General features: G+C 44.0%; 5 non-coding genes and 4 pseudogenes across 5 annotated transcripts; all 9 read left to right on the top strand.

Moving 5' to 3' along the window:
* The first annotated feature begins 4,243 nt into the window (after positions 1-4,243).
* On the top strand, positions 4,244-4,432 carry LOC141245058 (U2 spliceosomal RNA). The gene has a single exon (XR_012308922.1). It is a non-coding gene; the product is annotated as a U2 spliceosomal RNA (small nuclear RNA).
* A 1,115-nt stretch (positions 4,433-5,547) lies between these two features.
* On the top strand, positions 5,548-5,738 carry LOC141245108 (U2 spliceosomal RNA). Its single transcript, XR_012308956.1, has one exon. It is a non-coding gene; the product is annotated as a U2 spliceosomal RNA (small nuclear RNA).
* Positions 5,739-6,853: 1,115 nt separating this feature from the next.
* Positions 6,854-6,939, top strand: LOC141245083 (U2 spliceosomal RNA; annotated as a pseudogene).
* Positions 6,940-8,906: 1,967 nt separating this feature from the next.
* Positions 8,907-9,022, top strand: LOC141245085 (U2 spliceosomal RNA; annotated as a pseudogene).
* A 524-nt stretch (positions 9,023-9,546) lies between these two features.
* Positions 9,547-9,731, top strand: LOC141245054 (U2 spliceosomal RNA). Its single transcript, XR_012308921.1, has one exon. It is a non-coding gene; the product is annotated as a U2 spliceosomal RNA (small nuclear RNA).
* A 1,115-nt stretch (positions 9,732-10,846) lies between these two features.
* On the top strand, positions 10,847-11,037 carry LOC141245037 (U2 spliceosomal RNA). Its single transcript, XR_012308904.1, has one exon. It is a non-coding gene; the product is annotated as a U2 spliceosomal RNA (small nuclear RNA).
* Positions 11,038-17,194: 6,157 nt separating this feature from the next.
* On the top strand, positions 17,195-17,391 carry LOC141245074 (U2 spliceosomal RNA). Its single transcript, XR_012308935.1, has one exon. It is a non-coding gene; the product is annotated as a U2 spliceosomal RNA (small nuclear RNA).
* Positions 17,392-18,506: 1,115 nt separating this feature from the next.
* LOC141245084 (U2 spliceosomal RNA) lies at positions 18,507-18,622 on the top strand (annotated as a pseudogene).
* Positions 18,623-19,146: 524 nt separating this feature from the next.
* LOC141245082 (U2 spliceosomal RNA) lies at positions 19,147-19,242 on the top strand (annotated as a pseudogene; the record flags this gene model as incomplete).

Raw genomic sequence — 19,242 nt, 5'->3', positions numbered from 1 at the left:
AAGATCAGACCACCCCTCAGGAGGAGGAACAACAACCTGGAGCCTCTGGAGACAATAAGGGCGTACCAAATAGTGAAGTGTCTCCAGAGTCTATGACAGGTAAAATACCAAATCCCAAAACCTGGCTGCAGGACCTGCGGGAGTCCAAAAGGAGGGCTGAGAAGGAGCAGAAGGGCACTACTGGTAAGGTCAAAAGGGACCGGCAAAAGGCCGACACAGAAGCCCATGCCCAGTCTGGGTCTCCTAGTGCTGAGGGCGCTGAGTGGATAAAGGTGGGTCCTAAGAAAAAGAAAAAGGGTGGTTCGGAGGAGGCAGCAGGAGGTGAACAGATGGACACTTCTCCAGAAGGGGACGTGGACGCTGGACCCTCAGGGGTTTCGGTCTCCGCTGCTACAGGTGGGGACCGGGATCTTGCTGACTCTGAAGAGTCAGAGGCTCTGCCTTGTGCGCAACCTCCTCCTATAGGACGACCTTCTACAGGTCAAACAGGGGCGGCGGAACCCCTCGGGGACCCACCTGATGAGGAACTGCATGGCCAGCCAATGGAGACCCAGCGGGTTCTGCCAGCCAGCCCTCCGAGCTATGCCAGTGTAGCGTCGGGTTTATATAAATGTGGTAATCTTTCCTCCTCCACGGAGACTCTCGTGACGATACTATCAGATGAGGAGGGAGGCGCAAGCCCAGTGGTCTGATCAGGTTCATCGGACAGGTAAATCCGTTGCTCTTAGTTACCTAAGTAAAATTTCTACATTTTCTAATGATGGCTGAACTCAAAGGTATTTCCCTCAACGTGAGAGGCATAAAATCTAACACGAGAAGAACTGCTCTTTTTAATTTTTTTACGTGTTTTACTGCATCTGTATTTTTTCTGCAAGAATGTAATATCCCACATGAAATGTCATATCAAAAATATAAAGATGAGTGGAAGTGTGGGCCATCTGTCTGGTCCGGATCGAATGCTGCAGGATCAGCGGGTGTAGCCATACTTTTTAAAAGGAACGTTTTAATTGATTTTATTCAGGAAATTTTACCAGGTCGTATTTTATTAGTGAAAGCTTTTATTGATGGTATTAGATGGCAGTTTTTAAATTTTTATGGATCCCCAGAGAAAAATGAAAGAGCCGAAATGCTTGATCTTTTACCATTATTTATTAATAACTCTGAACCTTTTATCTTAGCAGGGGATTTTAATTGTGTTTTAAAAGGTGAAAACCGGCGCTCCAGCTCTGTAAGCAGGAACTACGATAAAACCTCAGGTATGCTACATGATATAGTCAAAGATGCTAAATTGATAGACATATATAAAGAGTGTCATAGTGACAGCACAGAGGACGCCGGTTTCACTTGGAGCAATGCTAATTGTAGCTCTAGGATTGATTTTATTTTTGGTTCAGATAAAACAATACCTGCCAAATGTGAAGTTTTAACTAATATATTTTCAGACCATAAACTTTTATCCTTTACCATAAAAGTAAATGACAACAAAAAATGTGGTAAGAAAAGCTGGAAAATGAACGTATCCCTTTTAACCGACCCGCAGATTTTATCAGATTTTATTGAGTTTTATAGGAAATGTAGAAAAGGGAAAAAAACAAATGAGACTATGAGTGTATGGTGGGATAGAATGAAAGTAAAAATAAAAGACTTTTTTATTAAAAAGAGTATATGTAGAGCCAAAGAAAAATATGAAGAATATAGAATTTTAAATACCCGCCTACAAACATTATTTAAGCTCAGAGACAATGGGATAGATGTACAACTTGATATTTCAAACTTAAAAGAAGAGATTTCAAAATGGCTAGAACAAAAAGGAAAAGAGATAATTTTTCGTTCTAGAGTACAACATATAGAAGAAAATGAAAAGTGTTCCAGATATTTTTTTAGGAAAAATAAAAAAGAAAAAGTGATAATTGACCATATAGATGGTGAGAATAATATAAAAAATATGCTGGGTAAAGTTGAGGTTTTTTTTTCTAATCTTTTTAATGGAAAAAATATAGATAATAAATTAATGGATGATTCGCTGCAAGGACTAACAGCTGTTTTAGATCCCGCATCCCAAGAGTTTTTATCCCAAGTTTTAACGGAACAAGAAGTGTTAAAAACTATTAAAAGTTTTAAAACTGGAAAGGTCCCTGGTCCTGATGGCATCCCAATAGAATTTTATGTATGTTTTTATGATATTTTAAAAGATGATTTGTTTTATTTGCTTACTGAGGTTTTTAATAATAAGGTTTTATTAAATTCCTGGAAGAAAGGTGAAGTCTCCCTCCTATACAAAAAAGGCGATAAATCAAAATTAGAAAACTGGAGACCAATAACACTTTTAAATTGTGACTATAAAATAATGGCTAAAATTTGTGCAAATCGTCTAAAAGAAGTCATCAGCAAAGTTATTCATTCTAATCAAGTGTGTGGGGTGCCGGGGCGCAGTATATGGGACAATCTGAATTTAGTGAAAGACTGTATTGAGGATGTGAAAGACAGAAAGGGGAAAATGGCGATTTTATCTATTGATTTTGAAAAAGCATTTGACCGTGTCTCACACTTTTATCTTTTTAAAGTTTTAGAGAAAATGGGCATACCAGAAGGGTTTTTACTATCGCTTAAAGCATTTTACAAGGATTGTACAAGTAAGATTTTAGTGAATGGTTTTAAGACACAAGAGGTATTTTTACGGTCGGGGTGAAACAGGGATGCCCTCTGTCCCCCCTACTGTTTATCTGTGCACTGGAACCAATGTTATGTGCAATACGCCAAAATAAACAGATATGCGGTGTCCCTCTGCCTGGAAGCGGTGGTTTGGAGGCCAAGGTTGTAGGCTACATGGATGACGTGGCGGTCTTGTGTACAGATGCACCATCACTTACGGCCACTCTCCATCAAGTGCAATCCTTTTGTCTAGCTTCTGGTTTTAAAATCAATTTTAATAAGTGTAACATTTTAAGTGTTGGGGGATGATTTTACGTGATGTACCAATTAATGTCTCCGAATCCATTTCCATTTTAGGTATATCATTCACTGAAAATAATGATGGTTATAATAGTTGGGAAACAATTACACAGAAAGTAAATACGAAAATATGTATGTGGAACATGAGGAGACTTACAATGGAGGGTAAAGTATTGGTTTTAAAGATGGTGATTTTACCTCTTTTATTGTATCTTAGCATGGTTTTCCCCCCGCCTGTTAATGTTTTAAAAAAGATAACCAAAACCTGTTTTACCTTCTTTTGGAACTCAAAAATGGAAAAGCTGAAAAGAGAAATCGTGATGAAATCAAAAGTAAAAGGTGGTAAAGATTTTCCAGATTTTAATAGGTTTCTTTTAATCCATCTGTTCGTTTACTGTTTTAATGCCCTTTTTAAGAATCACTATTGGTCCTTTTTTATGCGTTTTAATACAGGATTTTTTATGAGAAAGTTTGGATGGTATGAAGTTAATATATCTGTGCCCCATGCTTTTAATTTGTCGACGCATTATGAGATTTTAAGGAAAATAGTGTCCGATTTTAATTTAGGGACTAAGAAAATAGAGGAATTAAGAAATAGTAAGAAGCTAATTAAAGAAATACGTAAAAGTGAGGAAATATGTAATGTTGACAGATATGATGATGACAAATCTATGTCTATCTGGAAAATGCTTAACGTTTTTTACCTTTTTAATGAACAGAGAGATCTGGCTTGGAGTTGCATGCACCGCTGTCTTCCTTGCCGGGCATTCCAATACAGAAGAGGATTTGTGAGGTCTGCCATCTGCCCAAGAGCCGGATGCCAAGAAGAGGAAACGGTGGAACATCTATTATGGACATGTAATTTTGCAAAGGATTTCTGGAGAAGACTGCTCCCCTTACTGGAAAGGGTGGCAGACCTCAAGGACTTTACATATAAAACTGTGCTATACGGACTTATGGAATGCCCCACAATGGACCAGTACACAATGGCTTGGAAGACAGTGAACTGCGCCAAGTCATCTCTCTGGAAAGCGCGCAACATTGCTATTTTTAAACAAGATGTTTTATCAGTGAATGATGTTTTAAGTTTATGTTTATGTGAAATGTATACTTATTATTTAATTGACAAAAAGAAGAATGTACATATTTCCAAAAAATGGCTTGTTGACCAATGGAACCTAATTATTTAAAATCTTTGTATTTTTTTGTTTTGTAAATTTCATTTGTCTTTTAACGTTTGGTATTTGTCTAATTATGCTTGTAATTTGTTAAAGTTTTAATAAACGGTTTTATCCCTCTGCAGGGGATAGCCAAATTAAAAAAAAAATCTGTTCTTATCAGTTTAATATCTGATACGTCCCCTATCTGGGGACCATATATTAAATGGATTTTTAGAACAGGGAGATGGAAAAAGAGCTTGCTCTGTCCACTCCACGCATTGACCTGGTATTGCAGTATCTCCAGGACCGGTGCACCCCTTCTTTAATGCAGTTTCTAAAATCAGAAAGAATTGAATTCAATGTTTTTTGTTCATTTTGCTTGTTTGTCGGATTTTGGGATGGACTCTTTGGCTTTGCTTTTCTTCTCCTCATTGGATTTTTCATGTTCAAAGTTGCAGAAGCCAGATTACAAGCTCATTTTGGTTCAACTTCAGCAACTGTGCATTGCATTGCCATGTAATGTGATGCAATGCTATCTTTCTAGCTCTCCCTTTTTACTTCCTTTTGGATAAACAGACATATTAGGCAAGCATTTTGGAGCTTTCACCTAAAGAACTACAGGTGGTGAGATAAGCTGCACAATATAATTGACCTTTCAGTATATTGTTGCACACACACCATCTATTTAGCAAATGCCCTTGTTATCAACAGCAGCCTTTTAAACTCACCTGAGCTAACAGGTATGTGCGCTGGTTACTCTGCTGCGCTTAAAATTTCTTTTTTGGTTTGCTACAATGCCTTTTCTGAAACGTTGTCTCCCTCTGCTGGAACACTGACTTCTTTCATTTAATGCCTGCAGACTATAAAAGAGAACCCAACCCAAAAAGTTTGGTTGATTAGTCTGTGGCATTCTGTTAAACTGTTGCTTATGGCGGTCTCTGTGAGCTTCTCAGCGACATTCAGCCAGCCAGGTATCCTGCCTGCAGTAGATGGAATGTGGCAATGGAACGCTGGCTGCGCGTGTCATAATAGGCTCTGAGCCTTTATATACCTGTGCACAGCAGCAGCCACCTTCAGTCTGCTGCTGGACAGCCAGCAGCAGCAGCAGCAGGAGAGGTATGTAATCAGGAGCCCTCCTGCTAAGGGTAGACAGCTGCTCGTTCCACCCCACCCCCCGCCTTAATTGGTTCTCCTCCCTTCCAACGGTGTTGAGGCGGGTGGGAACAGCAGGGGGTGAAGGTGCTGTGTTTAAAGAGGTGGAGTTATGCAGATCTAAAACGCGTGGATTGCAGCAGCAGCAAGCCGAAAAGTGCAGGCATGTAAGGGATCTAGAGGTTGACAACATGTCTTCTTAACGGGAGTCCAGGAGCTCATCTCCACAAATGGACTTTTCAGGATCCTTGGGTGGCTCCGTAGTTTGAAACCAATTCTGGTTATCGCTTCTCGGCCTTTTGGCTAAGATCAAGTGTAGTATCTGTTCTTATCAGTTTAATATCTGATACGTCCCCTATCTGGGGACCATATATTAAATGGATTTTTAGAACAGGGAGATGGAAAAAGAGCTTGCTCTGTCCACTCCACGCATTGACCTGGTATTGCAGTATCTCCAGGACCGGTGCACCCCTTCTTTAATGCAGTTTCTAAAATCAGAAAGAATTGAATTCAATGTTTTTTGTTCATTTTGCTTGTTTGTCGGATTTTGGGATGGACTCTTTGGCTTTGCTTTTCTTCTCCTCATTGGATTTTTCATGTTCAAAGTTGCAGAAGCCAGATTACAAGCTCATTTTGGTTCAACTTCAGCAACTGTGCATTGCATTGCCATGTAATGTGATGCAATGCTATCTTTCTAGCTCTCCCTTTTTACTTCCTTTTGGATAAACAGACATATTAGGCAAGCATTTTGGAGCTTTCACCTAAATAACTACAGGTGGTGAGATAAGCTGCACAATATAATTGACCTTTCAGTATATTGTTGCACACACACCATCTATTTAGCAAATGCCCTTGTTATCAACAGCAGCCTTTTAAACTCACCTGAGCTAACAGGTATGTGCGCTGGTTACTCTGCTGCGCTTAAAATTTCTTTTTTGGTTTGCTACAATGCCTTTTCTGAAACGTTGTCTCCCTCTGCTGGAACACTGACTTCTTTCATTTAATGCCTGCAGACTATAAAAGAGAACCCAACCCAAAAAGTTTGGTTGATTAGTCTGTGGCATTCTGTTAAACTGTTGCTTATGGCGGTCTCTGTGAGCTTCTCAGCGACATTCAGCCAGCCAGGTATCCTGCCTGCAGTAGATGGAATGTGGCAATGGAACGCTGGCTGCGCGTGTCATAATAGGCTCTGAGCCTTTATATACCTGTGCACAGCAGCAGCCACCTTCAGTCTGCTGCTGGACAGCCAGCAGCAGCAGCAGCAGGAGAGGTATGTAATCAGGAGCCCTCCTGCTAAGGGTAGACAGCTGCTCGTTCCACCCCACCCCCCGCCTTAATTGGTTCTCCTCCCTTCCAACGGTGTTGAGGCGGGTGGGAACAGCAGGGGGTGAAGGTGCTGTGTTTAAAGAGGTGGAGTTATGCAGATCTAAAACGCGTGGATTGCAGCAGCAGCAAGCCGAAAAGTGCAGGCATGTAAGGGATCTAGAGGTTGACAACATGTCTTCTTAACGGGAGTCCAGGAGCTCATCTCCACAAATGGACTTTTCAGGATCCTTGGGTGGCTCCGTAGTTTGAAACCAATTCTGGTTATCGCTTCTCGGCCTTTTGGCTAAGATCAAGTGTAGTATCTGTTCTTATCGCTCGCTCTCGTGCGGGACACGGTCGAGTACATCAAGGTCCGCCGCGCACACGCGGCCCTGGTCTCCTTGGATCAGGAGAAGGCCTTCGACCGGGTTTCCCACGAGTTCATGGGCCGAGCTCTGCACCGGTTAGGTTTGGGTAACATGTTTTGTTCATATGTCCGTCTGATGTATTTTGATATCCACAGCTCGGTGTTGGTGAACGGCTGGAAGACTGACCCCTTCCCTGTCCTCTCTGGGGTCAGACAAGGCTGCCCTCTATCACCTCTTCTTTTTGTTTGTGTTATAGAACTCTTCGCAGAGGCTATCCGGCAGAATGGAGAGATCAGAGGGATCACCGCACCGGGTCCGGGACGACACGAGGTCAAGTGCTCGCTCTACATGGACGACGTCACCGTCTTCTGTGCTGATCGTGGTTCAGTCGACGCCCTCGTCCAGACGTGTGAGAGGTTCGGCCGGGCTTCAGGGGCCAAAGTCAACTGCAGGAAGTCGGAAGCCATGCTCTTCGGGGATTGGCAGCCGGCCTCCTCCGCCCCCTTCCCCTTCAACATTCAACCGGATTTCCTCAAGGTGCTGGGAGTCTGGTTCGGGAAGGAAGGAGCGGCCCTCAAGTCCTGGCAAGAACGCTTGGCCAAGGTGAAGCAACGGATCGGACTCTGGAGCCTCAGACACCTCACTTGTGAGGGTAAGGCACTCGTCCTGCGTAATGAGGTCCTGCCCGTCTTGCAGTACACGGCGCAGGCCTGGCCTCCACACGTCACTGTGTGCAGGGCCATTACCAGGACAGTGTTTCACTTTGTCTGGGGATCCAAGATGGACAGAGTCAGGCGGGCCGTCATGTACAAGGAGCCTCGCAAGGGTGGGAAGGGCGTTCCAGATATCCCCACCCTCCTGCGATCCTCTTTTGTGTGTGATTGTGTCCGCCGGACTTTGCAAGTCAAGAATGGCTCCGCGAGCAGGTCCATGTCTCGCTTCTTCCTGCTTCCTCTTTGGAGGCGACTCGGCTGGGACAAGTGGGACAGCTCCTTCCCCTACAACTGGACGACGCCATGGTTCTACGGAGACGTCGTTCGATTTGTGGGGGAGCATCAACTGGAGGGACTCAAGCCCGACTTGTGGAAGCCCAAAACTATCCACAAGCTAATCAGAGCCAAGGATGACGTGGAGAACATCACAGGACTTCACCAGGACACGCTGGAGACTGTGTGGACAAATGTGTCGTCTGACAGGCTGACCAACGGGCACAAGGACTTGTCGTGGATGGCGATTCAGGGCGGACTGCCCGTCCGGTCATTCATGCATGCCCGGAACCTGTGCAAGACCCGGTACTGCCCAAGGTGCCCCTTCGTGGAGGAAACATCTTTGCACACTTTTTGGGACTGCGGATTTGCACAGCGCCTATTGACTGCACTTGAGGACGACCTGAGGAACTCTGTCCCCAGGGCGAGCCTATCGCACCATTCTGTGCTTTACGGACTCTTCCCTGGGGTTCATACCGTCGGAGCCATCCAGGAGGCTTGGCGCCTTATGAACTGCTTCAAGGATGCCGTTTGGGTCGCCAGGAACCGGCTCATCTTGAGGAGGGAGAGGATGTCCATCCAGGACTGCCACAGGCTGATCCACAGCCTGCTCAGAGACTATTCCATCATGGACGGTCCGGAGGACGAGGACGAGGACTAAACCCCTCCTCCCCCTCTCCCCTTATGTGTCTTGTCTTTCAATAAAGCTTCGGGCCTGTGATTTTCCCCTCCCCATCCCCTTTATCCCAATCCCCATCCCTTATCACGGTTCGTCGTACTGTATTGATTGACATGCTTTTTCTTTCAGATTAAGTGTTTTGTGTAGCATAGGGGTGTGATGTGTCTAGTTAGTGCGTCGTATCCTCATGCTATGTAAATATGATGTAGAATTCTGTGTGTACTGGGCTGCGGCACTGTACACTGTCTGTTAACTTATTTTTTGTGCTAATAAAAGATATATTCAATCAAAAAAATCTGTTCTTATCGCTTCTCGGCCTTTTGGCTAAGATCAAGTGTAGTATCATTTGAAAAGGCAGTTTTGTCCTTGGGCTGCCCTAGTAAATTGATGCATATTACACACTGGTTTGGTGCACTTGTTAGTACGCCAGGTGGCTCATAGAGTTATCTGATGGAAAACATGGCCCTCCAGGATCGAAGTCACTAGTCTGGGTAAGTGTGAGGGCTTTGGAGCAATGTGCCCCAGGAGTAGGCGCCCTGGTGGGAGTCCAAGCTTACTGGGACTGGGAACCCCAGAAAGACTTGGCTTCGTAGCACGGCGCACCTTTGCCAATCATACTTTCTGAGCAACCCCCCCTATTCCTGGCCTCCGGGCTAGGAAGGGGAATTTTTATAAACCCGGTCGGAGGTCCGGTCAGCTTTGGGCTGAGAAACCAACACAGGCTCCAGCTCCACTAGGGTGGCAGCCTAGATGGAAGCTGGGAGCACGAAAACGGCTCTTCTCCGGCTTCGGCTAGGGAGAGCATCGGAGATCCTTGACCCTCGCTGTGGCCTTCTGGCTCGGAGGGATGGGGATGGTTTATTGGGGACCCTCTCCTCCGGGAAGGGTCCACATGAATCCTCGCCTCGTGCGCTGTTTTGGTGTGACTTCGGTCACATTTTTCAGTGCCTTGGATGCAGCTTCAATCAAAAAAAAATCTGTTCTTATCAGTTTAATATCTGATACGTCCCCTATCTGGGGACCATATATTAAATGGATTTTTAGAACAGGGAGATGGAAAAAGAGCTTGCTCTGTCCACTCCACGCATTGACCTGGTATTGCAGTATCTCCAGGACCGGTGCACCCCTTCTTTAATGCAGTTTCTAAAATCAGAAAGAATTGAATTCAATGTTTTTTGTTCATTTTGCTTGTTTGTCGGATTTTGGGATGGACTCTTTGGCTTTGCTTTTCTTCTCCTCATTGGATTTTTCATGTTCAAAGTTGCAGAAGCCAGATTACAAGCTCATTTTGGTTCAACTTCAGCAACTGTGCATTGCATTGCCATGTAATGTGATGCAATGCTATCTTTCTAGCTCTCCCTTTTTACTTCCTTTTGGATAAACAGACATATTAGGCAAGCATTTTGGAGCTTTCACCTAAATAACTACAGGTGGTGAGATAAGCTGCACAATATAATTGACCTTTCAGTATATTGTTGCACACACACCATCTATTTAGCAAATGCCCTTGTTATCAACAGCAGCCTTTTAAACTCACCTGAGCTAACAGGTATGTGCGCTGGTTACTCTGCTGCGCTTAAAATTTCTTTTTTGGTTTGCTACAATGCCTTTTCTGAAACGTTGTCTCCCTCTGCTGGAACACTGACTTCTTTCATTTAATGCCTGCAGACTATAAAAGAGAACACAACCCAGAAAGTTTGGTTGATTAGTCTGTGGCATTCTGTTAAACTGTTGCTTATGGCGGTCTCTGTGAGCTTCTCAGCGACATTCAGCCAGCCAGGTATCCTGCCTGCAGTAGATGGAATGTGGCAATGGAACGCTGGCTGCGCGTGTCATAATAGGCTCTGAGCCTTTATATACCTGTGCACAGCAGCAGCCACCTTCAGTCTGCTGCTGGACAGCCAGCAGCAGCAGCAGCAGGAGAGGTATGTAATCAGGAGCCCTCCTGCTAAGGGTAGACAGCTGCTCGTTCCACCCCACCCCCCGCCTTAATTGGTTCTCCTCCCTTCCAACGGTGTTGAGGCGGGTGGGAACAGCAGGGGGTGAAGGTGCTGTGTTTAAAGAGGTGGAGTTATGCAGATCTAAAACGCGTGGATTGCAGCAGCAGCAAGCCGAAAAGTGCAGGCATGTAAGGGATCTAGAGGTTGACAACATGTCTTCTTAACGGGAGTCCAGGAGCTCATCTCCACAAATGGACTTTTCAGGATCCTTGGGTGGCTCCGTAGTTTGAAACCAATTCTGGTTATCGCTTCTCGGCCTTTTGGCTAAGATCAAGTGTAGTATCTGTTCTTATCAGTTTAATATCTGATACGTCCCCTATCTGGGGACCATATATTAAATGGATTTTTAGAACAGGGAGATGGAAAAAGAGCTTGCTCTGTCCACTCCACGCATTGACCTGGTATTGTAGTATCTCCAGGACCGGTGCACCCCTTCTTTAATGCAGTTTCTAAAATCAGAAAGAATTGAATTCAATGTTTTTTGTTCATTTTGCTTGTTTGTCGGATTTTGGGATGGACTCTTTGGCTTTGCTTTTCTTCTCCTCATTGGATTTTTCATGTTCAAAGTTGCAGAAGCCAGATTACAAGCTCATTTTGGTTCAACTTCAGCAACTGTGCATTGCATTGCCATGTAATGTGATGCAATGCTATCTTTCTAGCTCTCCCTTTTTACTTCCTTTTGGATAAACAGACATATTAGGCAAGCATTTTGGAGCTTTCACCTAAATAACTACAGGTGGTGAGATAAGCTGCACAATATAATTGACCTTTCAGTATATTGTTGCACACACACCATCTATTTAGCAAATGCCCTTGTTATCAACAGCAGCCTTTTAAACTCACCTGAGCTAACAGGTATGTGCGCTGGTTACTCTGCTGCGCTTAAAATTTCTTTTTTGGTTTGCTACAATGCCTTTTCTGAAACGTTGTCTCCCTCTGCTGGAACACTGACTTCTTTCATTTAATGCCTGCAGACTATAAAAGAGAACCCAACCCAAAAAGTTTGGTTGATTAGTCTGTGGCATTCTGTTAAACTGTTGCTTATGGCGGTCTCTGTGAGCTTCTCAGCGACATTCAGCCAGCCAGGTATCCTGCCTGCAGTATATGGAATGTGGTAATGGAACGCTGGCTGCGCGTGTCATAATAGGCTCTGAGCCTTTATATACCTGTGCACAGCAGCAGCCACCTTCAGTCTGCTGCTGGACAGCCAGCAGCAGCAGCAGCAGGAGAGGTATGTAATCAGGAGCCCTCCTGCTAAGGGTAGACAGCTGCTCGTTCCACCCCACCCCCCGCCTTAATTGGTTCTCCTCCCTTCCAACGGTGTTGAGGCGGGTGGGAACAGCAGGGGGTGAAGGTGCTGTGTTTAAAGAGGTGGAGTTATGCAGATCTAAAACGCGTGGATTGCAGCAGCAGCAAGCCGAAAAGTGCAGGCATGTAAGGGATCTAGAGGTTGACAACATGTCTTCTTAACGGGAGTCCAGGAGCTCATCTCCACAAATGGACTTTTCAGGATCCTTGGGTGGCTCCGTAGTTTGAAACCAATTCTGGTTATCGCTTCTCGGCCTTTTGGCTAAGATCGTATGACTGTACCTTGATTGGTGCGAGTCTCCTGGAGGAATCCGGACCCTTTTGTGGAGGATTTTCTGCTTTTTCCTGTGGTATTCCATACCGACAGAATCCAAGATGTCTTTTGTGAAGAACACCATCCATTTGTCCGTGGATCCATCTGACCAGAACAAGAACAACGTGGTTTTCATTGTCCAAGACATCGTTGAAGGCAAAGCTGGAGCAAGACGTTCTGAGATCTTCAGTGTCAACGAATTTTCACGTCAAGGTAATTATGACGTTACCTTTATGGACCAGGATGTTTGCCTTAATGTCTTTGAATGGCTCCGTGGTCACTCTAGTGACCCCTGCTTGGAAGGAGTTAGATGGGAACCTTTGTTTGGTCTGCAAGAAAAGGAGGTGACTGTGACTGTCTATAACCCTTTTACAGACCCTGAGCTGCTGGAGTGCTTCCTCTCTCGCTACTGTGAATATGTGCGGAAGGGAGTGAAGCAAGTCAATTGTCTAGGAATCTTTAACTGTCAGTATAAATTCCGTGTGAAATTGAAAAGGGATCCTGACAGTGTGGGGGGCTTTAGACACCCTCCATCAAATTTTTCCGTTGCAGGCCATAGAGGTTTCCTCTTTTACCCAGGCCAGCCCATGTTTTGCCGTAGATGCTTTTCTTTCGGACATACCATGGTAACATGCCTTAAAGGGCAGTGTTGCCGAAATTGCAGAAAGGAGGGGCATATGGCCAACCAGTGTCCAGAGGCCAAGTCCTGTGATGTCTGTGGGAGTAGTGATCACATGTATAAGGACTGTCCTATGAGTGCACCTAGACGTTCTGATAAAGAACAGAAGGAGGAGGAGCTGGAGAGGAGGCAGATGGCAAGCGCACTGAAAGTGCTGGAAAGATTGGAGAGGGAGGAGAGAGAGGGAAGGAGGCGGGAAACTGGTAGAGCCTCTCCCTCTACGGCGCCAGAGGAGGTGTCCCTGAGACCATGTTCTTCTTCTGCTGAAGAAATGAGGAAGAAGCGGAGGGAAGAAAAGGAGTTCTGGAGGGAAGTGGCAAAGGTGGAGAAAAAGGCAGTGTCTGCGAGAATATCTAGGAAAGTGGTGGAAGCAGAGCTGCCTGAGATGATGACTTTTGGAGAGGCAATGGACGCAACAGGATGTGAAGTGCAAATCTCGGAACCCGACAGTCCTGAACACCCTTCGGGTCCTGAAAACATTGAAGATTTTTCTTCGGAGGATGATAGGGGTGCAAAGAAGAGTCGTAGGGAGGATGGTGGGGGCAGTGATGATGCAGATTTTAGTGAGCCTCAGAGGAAGATCAGAACTGCCAGAATGAGGAGTGTGGCTGGTGAAGCCAGCGGGTCGGAAACCAGCTGTTCTGTTCTGATGGCGGAGGAGGATAGTGGTGGTGCTGGATAGTGTCACCATATAATATTGTAAATGTTTTTTCTTTTTGTCCTCTTGTGAGCTTTGGTTTAGGCCAAAGGCTATTTCTTTGTGTAATTGGTGAAGGAGTAGAAGTATTATGGGATTTACCATAGTGTCCCAAAACGTAAGAGTGTTTAAAAGTAAAGTAAGAAGAGCTGCTATTTTTGAGTTTTTAGCTATGCAAAATGCATCTATTTTTTGTTTACAAGAATGTGGGGTAGTGGATGGTGTGAAAGGGGATGAATGGTCTTATGGAGCGTCTGTGTGGTCGGGGAGTGCATGTAATAAGAATGATGGTGTGGGTATTTTGGTTAAAGGAAGGGAGGTTGTTTTGAGTGATTATTTGGTTATTGAGGTGGGGAGATGTATCCTTGCTAATTTTGTATACAAGAATGTAAAGTTTTGTGTTATTAATGTTTATGCGCCAGTTGAAAAAAATGAGCGCAAAAATTTATTTGAAAAAATTTTAAGCTTTTTGTTCCAGGAAGAATACCTGTGGTAATTGTGGGTGATATGAACTGTGATGTGGGGAGAGTGAATGTGGATGTGTCTGGGAAAGCATTATTGGAGTTAGTGAATGATTTTGGGTTGTGTGATATGCAGCGCGTGTGTAACATGAATCCTTTGTTGAACACTTTCTTTTCTGAGAGTGGTAGGGTACAATCCAGATTGGATTATTGTTTTATTTCTAAAAATATGGTTTCTGTTAATTATAGGCAGGAAAACGTTCTTTTTTCAGATCATGTGTGTATGTTGTGTGAGTTGGATATAAAAGTTGATGGAGTGTTTGGGAGAGGATTGTGGAAGTTAAATGTTAAACTGTTAGAGAATGAAGATGTGAGAAAGGAGTATGAAAGGCGGTATGAAGAATGGTGTAAGCATAAAAATGAGTTTGGGAATGTTTGTGAGTGGTGGGACTGGGTGAAGAAACAAACAAAAATGTTCTTTAAAAATTTAGGATACAAGTATGCAGCAATTAAAAGAGAGAGTTTTGTTAAACTGAACGCGCGGTTGAGCGTTTTGTATAAGTTAAGGGAAGGAGGAGTTGAGGTGGAGGAGGATATTTTAGAGGTAAAAAAGGAGATTAGTGAGTTTTTGTTGGAGAGAGGGAGAAGCATAGTGTTTAGGGCAAAGATTGATAAGATGGAGCAGGATGAGAAATGTTCTCGGTTTTTCTTTAAAAAAGTTTTTGGAAAGAAACAGAGTATGAGCGTGGTGTATGGAGCAGATGGAAGTGAGGTGAGTGGAGAGGATATGTGTGAAGAGGTGGCTAAGTTTTATGAGGATCTGTATGCAGTGAAACAGAGGGATGAATGTTTGGAGAATGATGTTTTGAGTGTGTTAGAGAGTAAGTTGAGTGAAGCAGAAAGAGAGAGAGTGATGGGTGAGGTGACTGGTGATGAGGTATGGAAGGTTATGTGTAGTATGGCTTTGAATAAGACGCCGGGGGAGGATGGCCTCCCAGTAGAATTTTATCGTGTGATGTGGGGTGTGATTGGTAAGGACTTTGTGGATGTATGTAAGTATATGTGGGGAAACATGGAGGTGACTGAGAGTATGCGTGCAGGTTTGGTTGTGTTAATTCCTAAGAAAGGGGATTTGAAAAGTCTGAGGAATTGGAGGCCAATAACGTTACTTAATTGTGATTATAAAATCTATGCAAAACTTATGGCTAATAGGATGCGTGATGTGATAGAGAGTGTGATTGGGGATGAGCAGTGTTGTGCGGTACCTGGGAGGCGGATTCATGAGTGTGTGTGTATGTTAAGAGATTGTCTATGGGATTGCATGGGTCGTAAGAAGAGTGTATTTTTGTTAAGTTTGGATTTTGAAAAGGCTTATGATAGGTTGTCGCATGGTTTTTTGTTCAGAGTGTTGTTAAAAATGGGTTTTCCGGCTGATTTTGTTGGGCGAGTGAGAAGTTTGTATGCGGGTGTTTATAGCTGTGTTTTAATGAATGGGTATGTGGGTAGGAAAGTGAATGTGTTTTCGGGTGTGCAACAGGGGTGTCCTTTGTCCCCTGTAGCATTTATTTGTGCAATTGAGCCATTGTTGTGTATGCTGAGGAAAGATAAGGTAATTCGTGGTGTGCAAGTGCCGGGAGGTGGAGGAAAAGAATGGAAGGTGAGTGGTTATATGGATGACGTGTGTGTATTATGTGATTCTGAATGTTCGGTGAGGCGGGTGAAGTTGTTAGTGTCTATTTTTTGTGGTGCATCTGCGTTTAAAGTGAATTGGGAAAAGAGTGAGTGTAAGGGTTTTGGAGGCGGAAGTTTAAGTAGGGATGTAGGTGTGAATGTAGTGAATGGACCTATTAAAGTTTTGGGTGTGAAGTTTTCAGAGAGTTTGGATGGGAAAGAAAGTTGGGATGATGCGAAAGGAAAAGTTGAGCAGAAGTTGAATTTTTGGAAATTGAGGAGTTTATCCTTTTTTGGGAAGATTTTAATTGTTAAGAGTGTGGTGTTGCCAATATTTTTATATATTGCGGTAGTATTTCCACCAGGATATATGTGTATGAGAAGCTTGAATAGAATTTTATTTGTTTTTTTGTGGAACTCGAAAATGGAGAGAGCTAGGAGAGAAATTTTGGTTAAAAGAGTGGAAAAAGGTGGTTTGGGTTTTCCGAATTTGGACGTGTTTTTTGGTGTGAATATCGTTGTGTTTGTTTTGAAAGTGATTAGGGCGGATGGAAAGTTTTCATCTATGTGTAGGTATTTATTTGGAGCGTATTTGTTTCGTTTAAAGTGGCAAGAAAGGGATTTGCGATGTCCGATTGCTTTTGAGGTGCCTGTATGGTATGTGTGGGTTTATAAGTTTTTGGTGAGGTATGAACTGTGTGATGCAGATGTGAGATTGCTGGAGAATAAGAAGGCTGTGTATAGGATGATTGAATGTAGAGAGGTAGAATGTGGAATAAATATGGTTAGGGGTGGTGATGTGCAGAAGGTTTGGAAGAAAGTGCGGATGAGTGGTATGACCAACAAACAGAGTGAAGTTGTGTGGCAGTCTTTACATGGAATATTACCTGTGAGAGAATTTCAGAGGAATAGAGGTTTGGTGAGGAGTGAAATGTGTCCAAGAAATGGCTGTGGTGGAAGGGAAAGTGTGTTGCATGTTTTTTGGAATTGCCAGTATGCTAGAGATGTGATTGGGAGAATGGGGCCTTTGTGTAAAGAATTGTGTGGTGTGAATTTGTTGTCTTTTGAGTTGTTTATGTTTGGTTTGGGAATATGTGATGGGACGAAGGAAAGAGTCTTGTGGTTGATGCTTGCATGTATAAAGGAAGTGTTATGGGATGTGAGGAATGTGTATGTGTTTAAAAGGAAGGAAATTGCTGTAAAGGATAGTGTGAAGGTGATTTTGGGGAAGATGTATGTGTGTTTCCTATGGGACAAAAAGAGGAGAGGGGAAGTGGATGCGGAGGGAATATGGAAAGTTAAAAAGTGGAGATATATTGTTAGTACCTCTTGATTTTTGTTATTGTTGTTTTGAAATATGAAATAAATATTTCCGATGATGATGGGGACAGCAAATTGCGTATTGGATTTGACGCAGCTGTTTTGATGGAATTTTCCTTTGTCTGGTTTCCATAGACTGTGGAATTTCCTCGTCTGAGGAGAAAAAAAAAAAAAAAAAAAAAAAAAATCTGTTCTTATCAGTTTAATATCTGATACGTCCCCTATCTGGGGACCATATATTAAATGGATTTTTAGAACAGGGAGATGGAAAAAGAGCTTGCTCTGTCCACTCCACGCATTGACCTGGTATTGCAGTATCTCCAGGACCGGTGCACCCCTTCTTTAATGCAGTTTCTAAAATCAGAAAGAATTGAATTCAATGTTTTTTGTTCATTTTGCTTGTTTGTCGGATTTTGGGATGGACTCTTTGGCTTTGCTTTTCTTCTCCTCATTGGATTTTTCATGTTCAAAGTTGCAGAAGCCAGATTACAAGCTCATTTTGGTTCAACTTCAGCAACTGTGCATTGCATTGCCATGTAATGTGATGCAATGCTATCTTTCTAGCTCTCCCTTTTTACTTCCTTTTGGATAAACAGACATATTAGGCAAGCATTTTGGAGCTTTCACCTAAATAACTACAGGTGGTGAGATAAGCTGCACAATATAATTGACCTTTCAGTATATTGTTGCACACACACCATCTATTTAGCAAATGCCCTTGTTATCAACAGCAGCCTTTTAAACTCACCTGAGCTAACAGGTATGTGCGCTGGTTACTCTGCTGCGCTTAAAATTTCTTTTTTGGTTTGCTACAATGCCTTTTCTGAAACGTTGTCTCCCTCTGCTGGAACACTGACTTCTTTCATTTAATGCCTGCAGACTATAAAAGAGAACCCAACCCAAAAAGTTTGGTTGATTAGTCTGTGGCATTCTGTTAAACTGTTGCTTATGGCGGTCTCTGTGAGCTTCTCAGCGACATTCAGCCAGCCAGGTATCCTGCCTGCAGTAGATGGAATGTGGCAATGGAACGCTGGCTGCGCGTGTCATAATAGGCTCTGAGCCTTTATATACCTGTGCACAGCAGCAGCCACCTTCAGTCTGCTGCTGGACAGCCAGCAGCAGCAGCAGCAGGAGAGGTATGTAATCAGGAGCCCTCCTGCTAAGGGTAGACAGCTGCTCGTTCCACCCCACCCCCCGCCTTAATTGGTTCTCCTCCCTTCCAACGGTGTTGAGGCGGGTGGGAACAGCAGGGGGTGAAGGTGCTGTGTTTAAAGAGGTGGAGTTATGCAGATCTAAAACGCGTGGATTGCAGCAGCAGCAAGCCGAAAAGTGCAGGCATGTAAGGGATCTAGAGGTTGACAACATGTCTTCTTAACGGGAGTCCAGGAGCTCATCTCCACAAATGGACTTTTCAGGATCCTTGGGTGGCTCCGTAGTTTGAAACCAATTCTGGTTATCGCTTCTCGGCCTTTTGGCTAAGATCAAGTGTAGTATCTTTTGAAAAGGCAGTTTTGTCCTTGGGCTGCCCTAGTAAATTGATGCATATTACACACTGGTTTGGTGCACTTGTTAGTACGCCAGGTGGCTCATAGAGTTATCTGATGGAAAACATGGCCCTCCAGGATCGAAGTCACTAGGCTGGGTAAGTGTGAGGGCTTTGGAGCAATGTGCCCCAGGAGTAGGCGCCCTGGTGGGAGTCCAAGCTTACTGGGACTGGGAACCCCAGAAAGACTTGGCTTCGTAGCACGCCGCACCTTTGCCAATCATACTTTCTGAGCAACCCCCCCTATTCCTGGCCTACGGGCTAGGAAGGGGAATTTTTATAAACCCGGTCGGAGGTCCGGTCAGCTTTGGGCTGAGAAACCAACACAGGCTCCAGCTCCACTAGGGTGGCAGCCTAGATGGAAGCTGGGAGCACGAAAACGGCTCTTCTCCGGCTTCGGCTAGGGAGAGCATCGGAGATCCCTGACCCTCGCTGTGGCCTTCTGGCTCGGAGGGATGGGGATGGTTTATTGGGGACCCTCTCCTCCGGGAAGGGTCCACATGAATCCTCGCCTCGTGCGCTGTTTTGGTGTGACTTCGGTCACATTTTTCAGTGCCTTGGATGCAGCTTCAATCAAAAAAATCTGTTCTTATCAGTTTAATATCTGATACGTCCCCTATCTGGGGACCATATATTAAATGGATTTTT

Source organism: Phyllobates terribilis, unplaced genomic scaffold (assembly GCF_046119375.1).
Source record: "Phyllobates terribilis strain yellow unplaced genomic scaffold, ASM4611937v1 Scaffold_1748__1_contigs__length_216518, whole genome shotgun sequence".
NCBI classification, from domain to species: domain Eukaryota; kingdom Metazoa; phylum Chordata; class Amphibia; order Anura; family Dendrobatidae; genus Phyllobates; species Phyllobates terribilis.
This window is presented reverse-complemented; position numbering and strand designations above follow the sequence as displayed.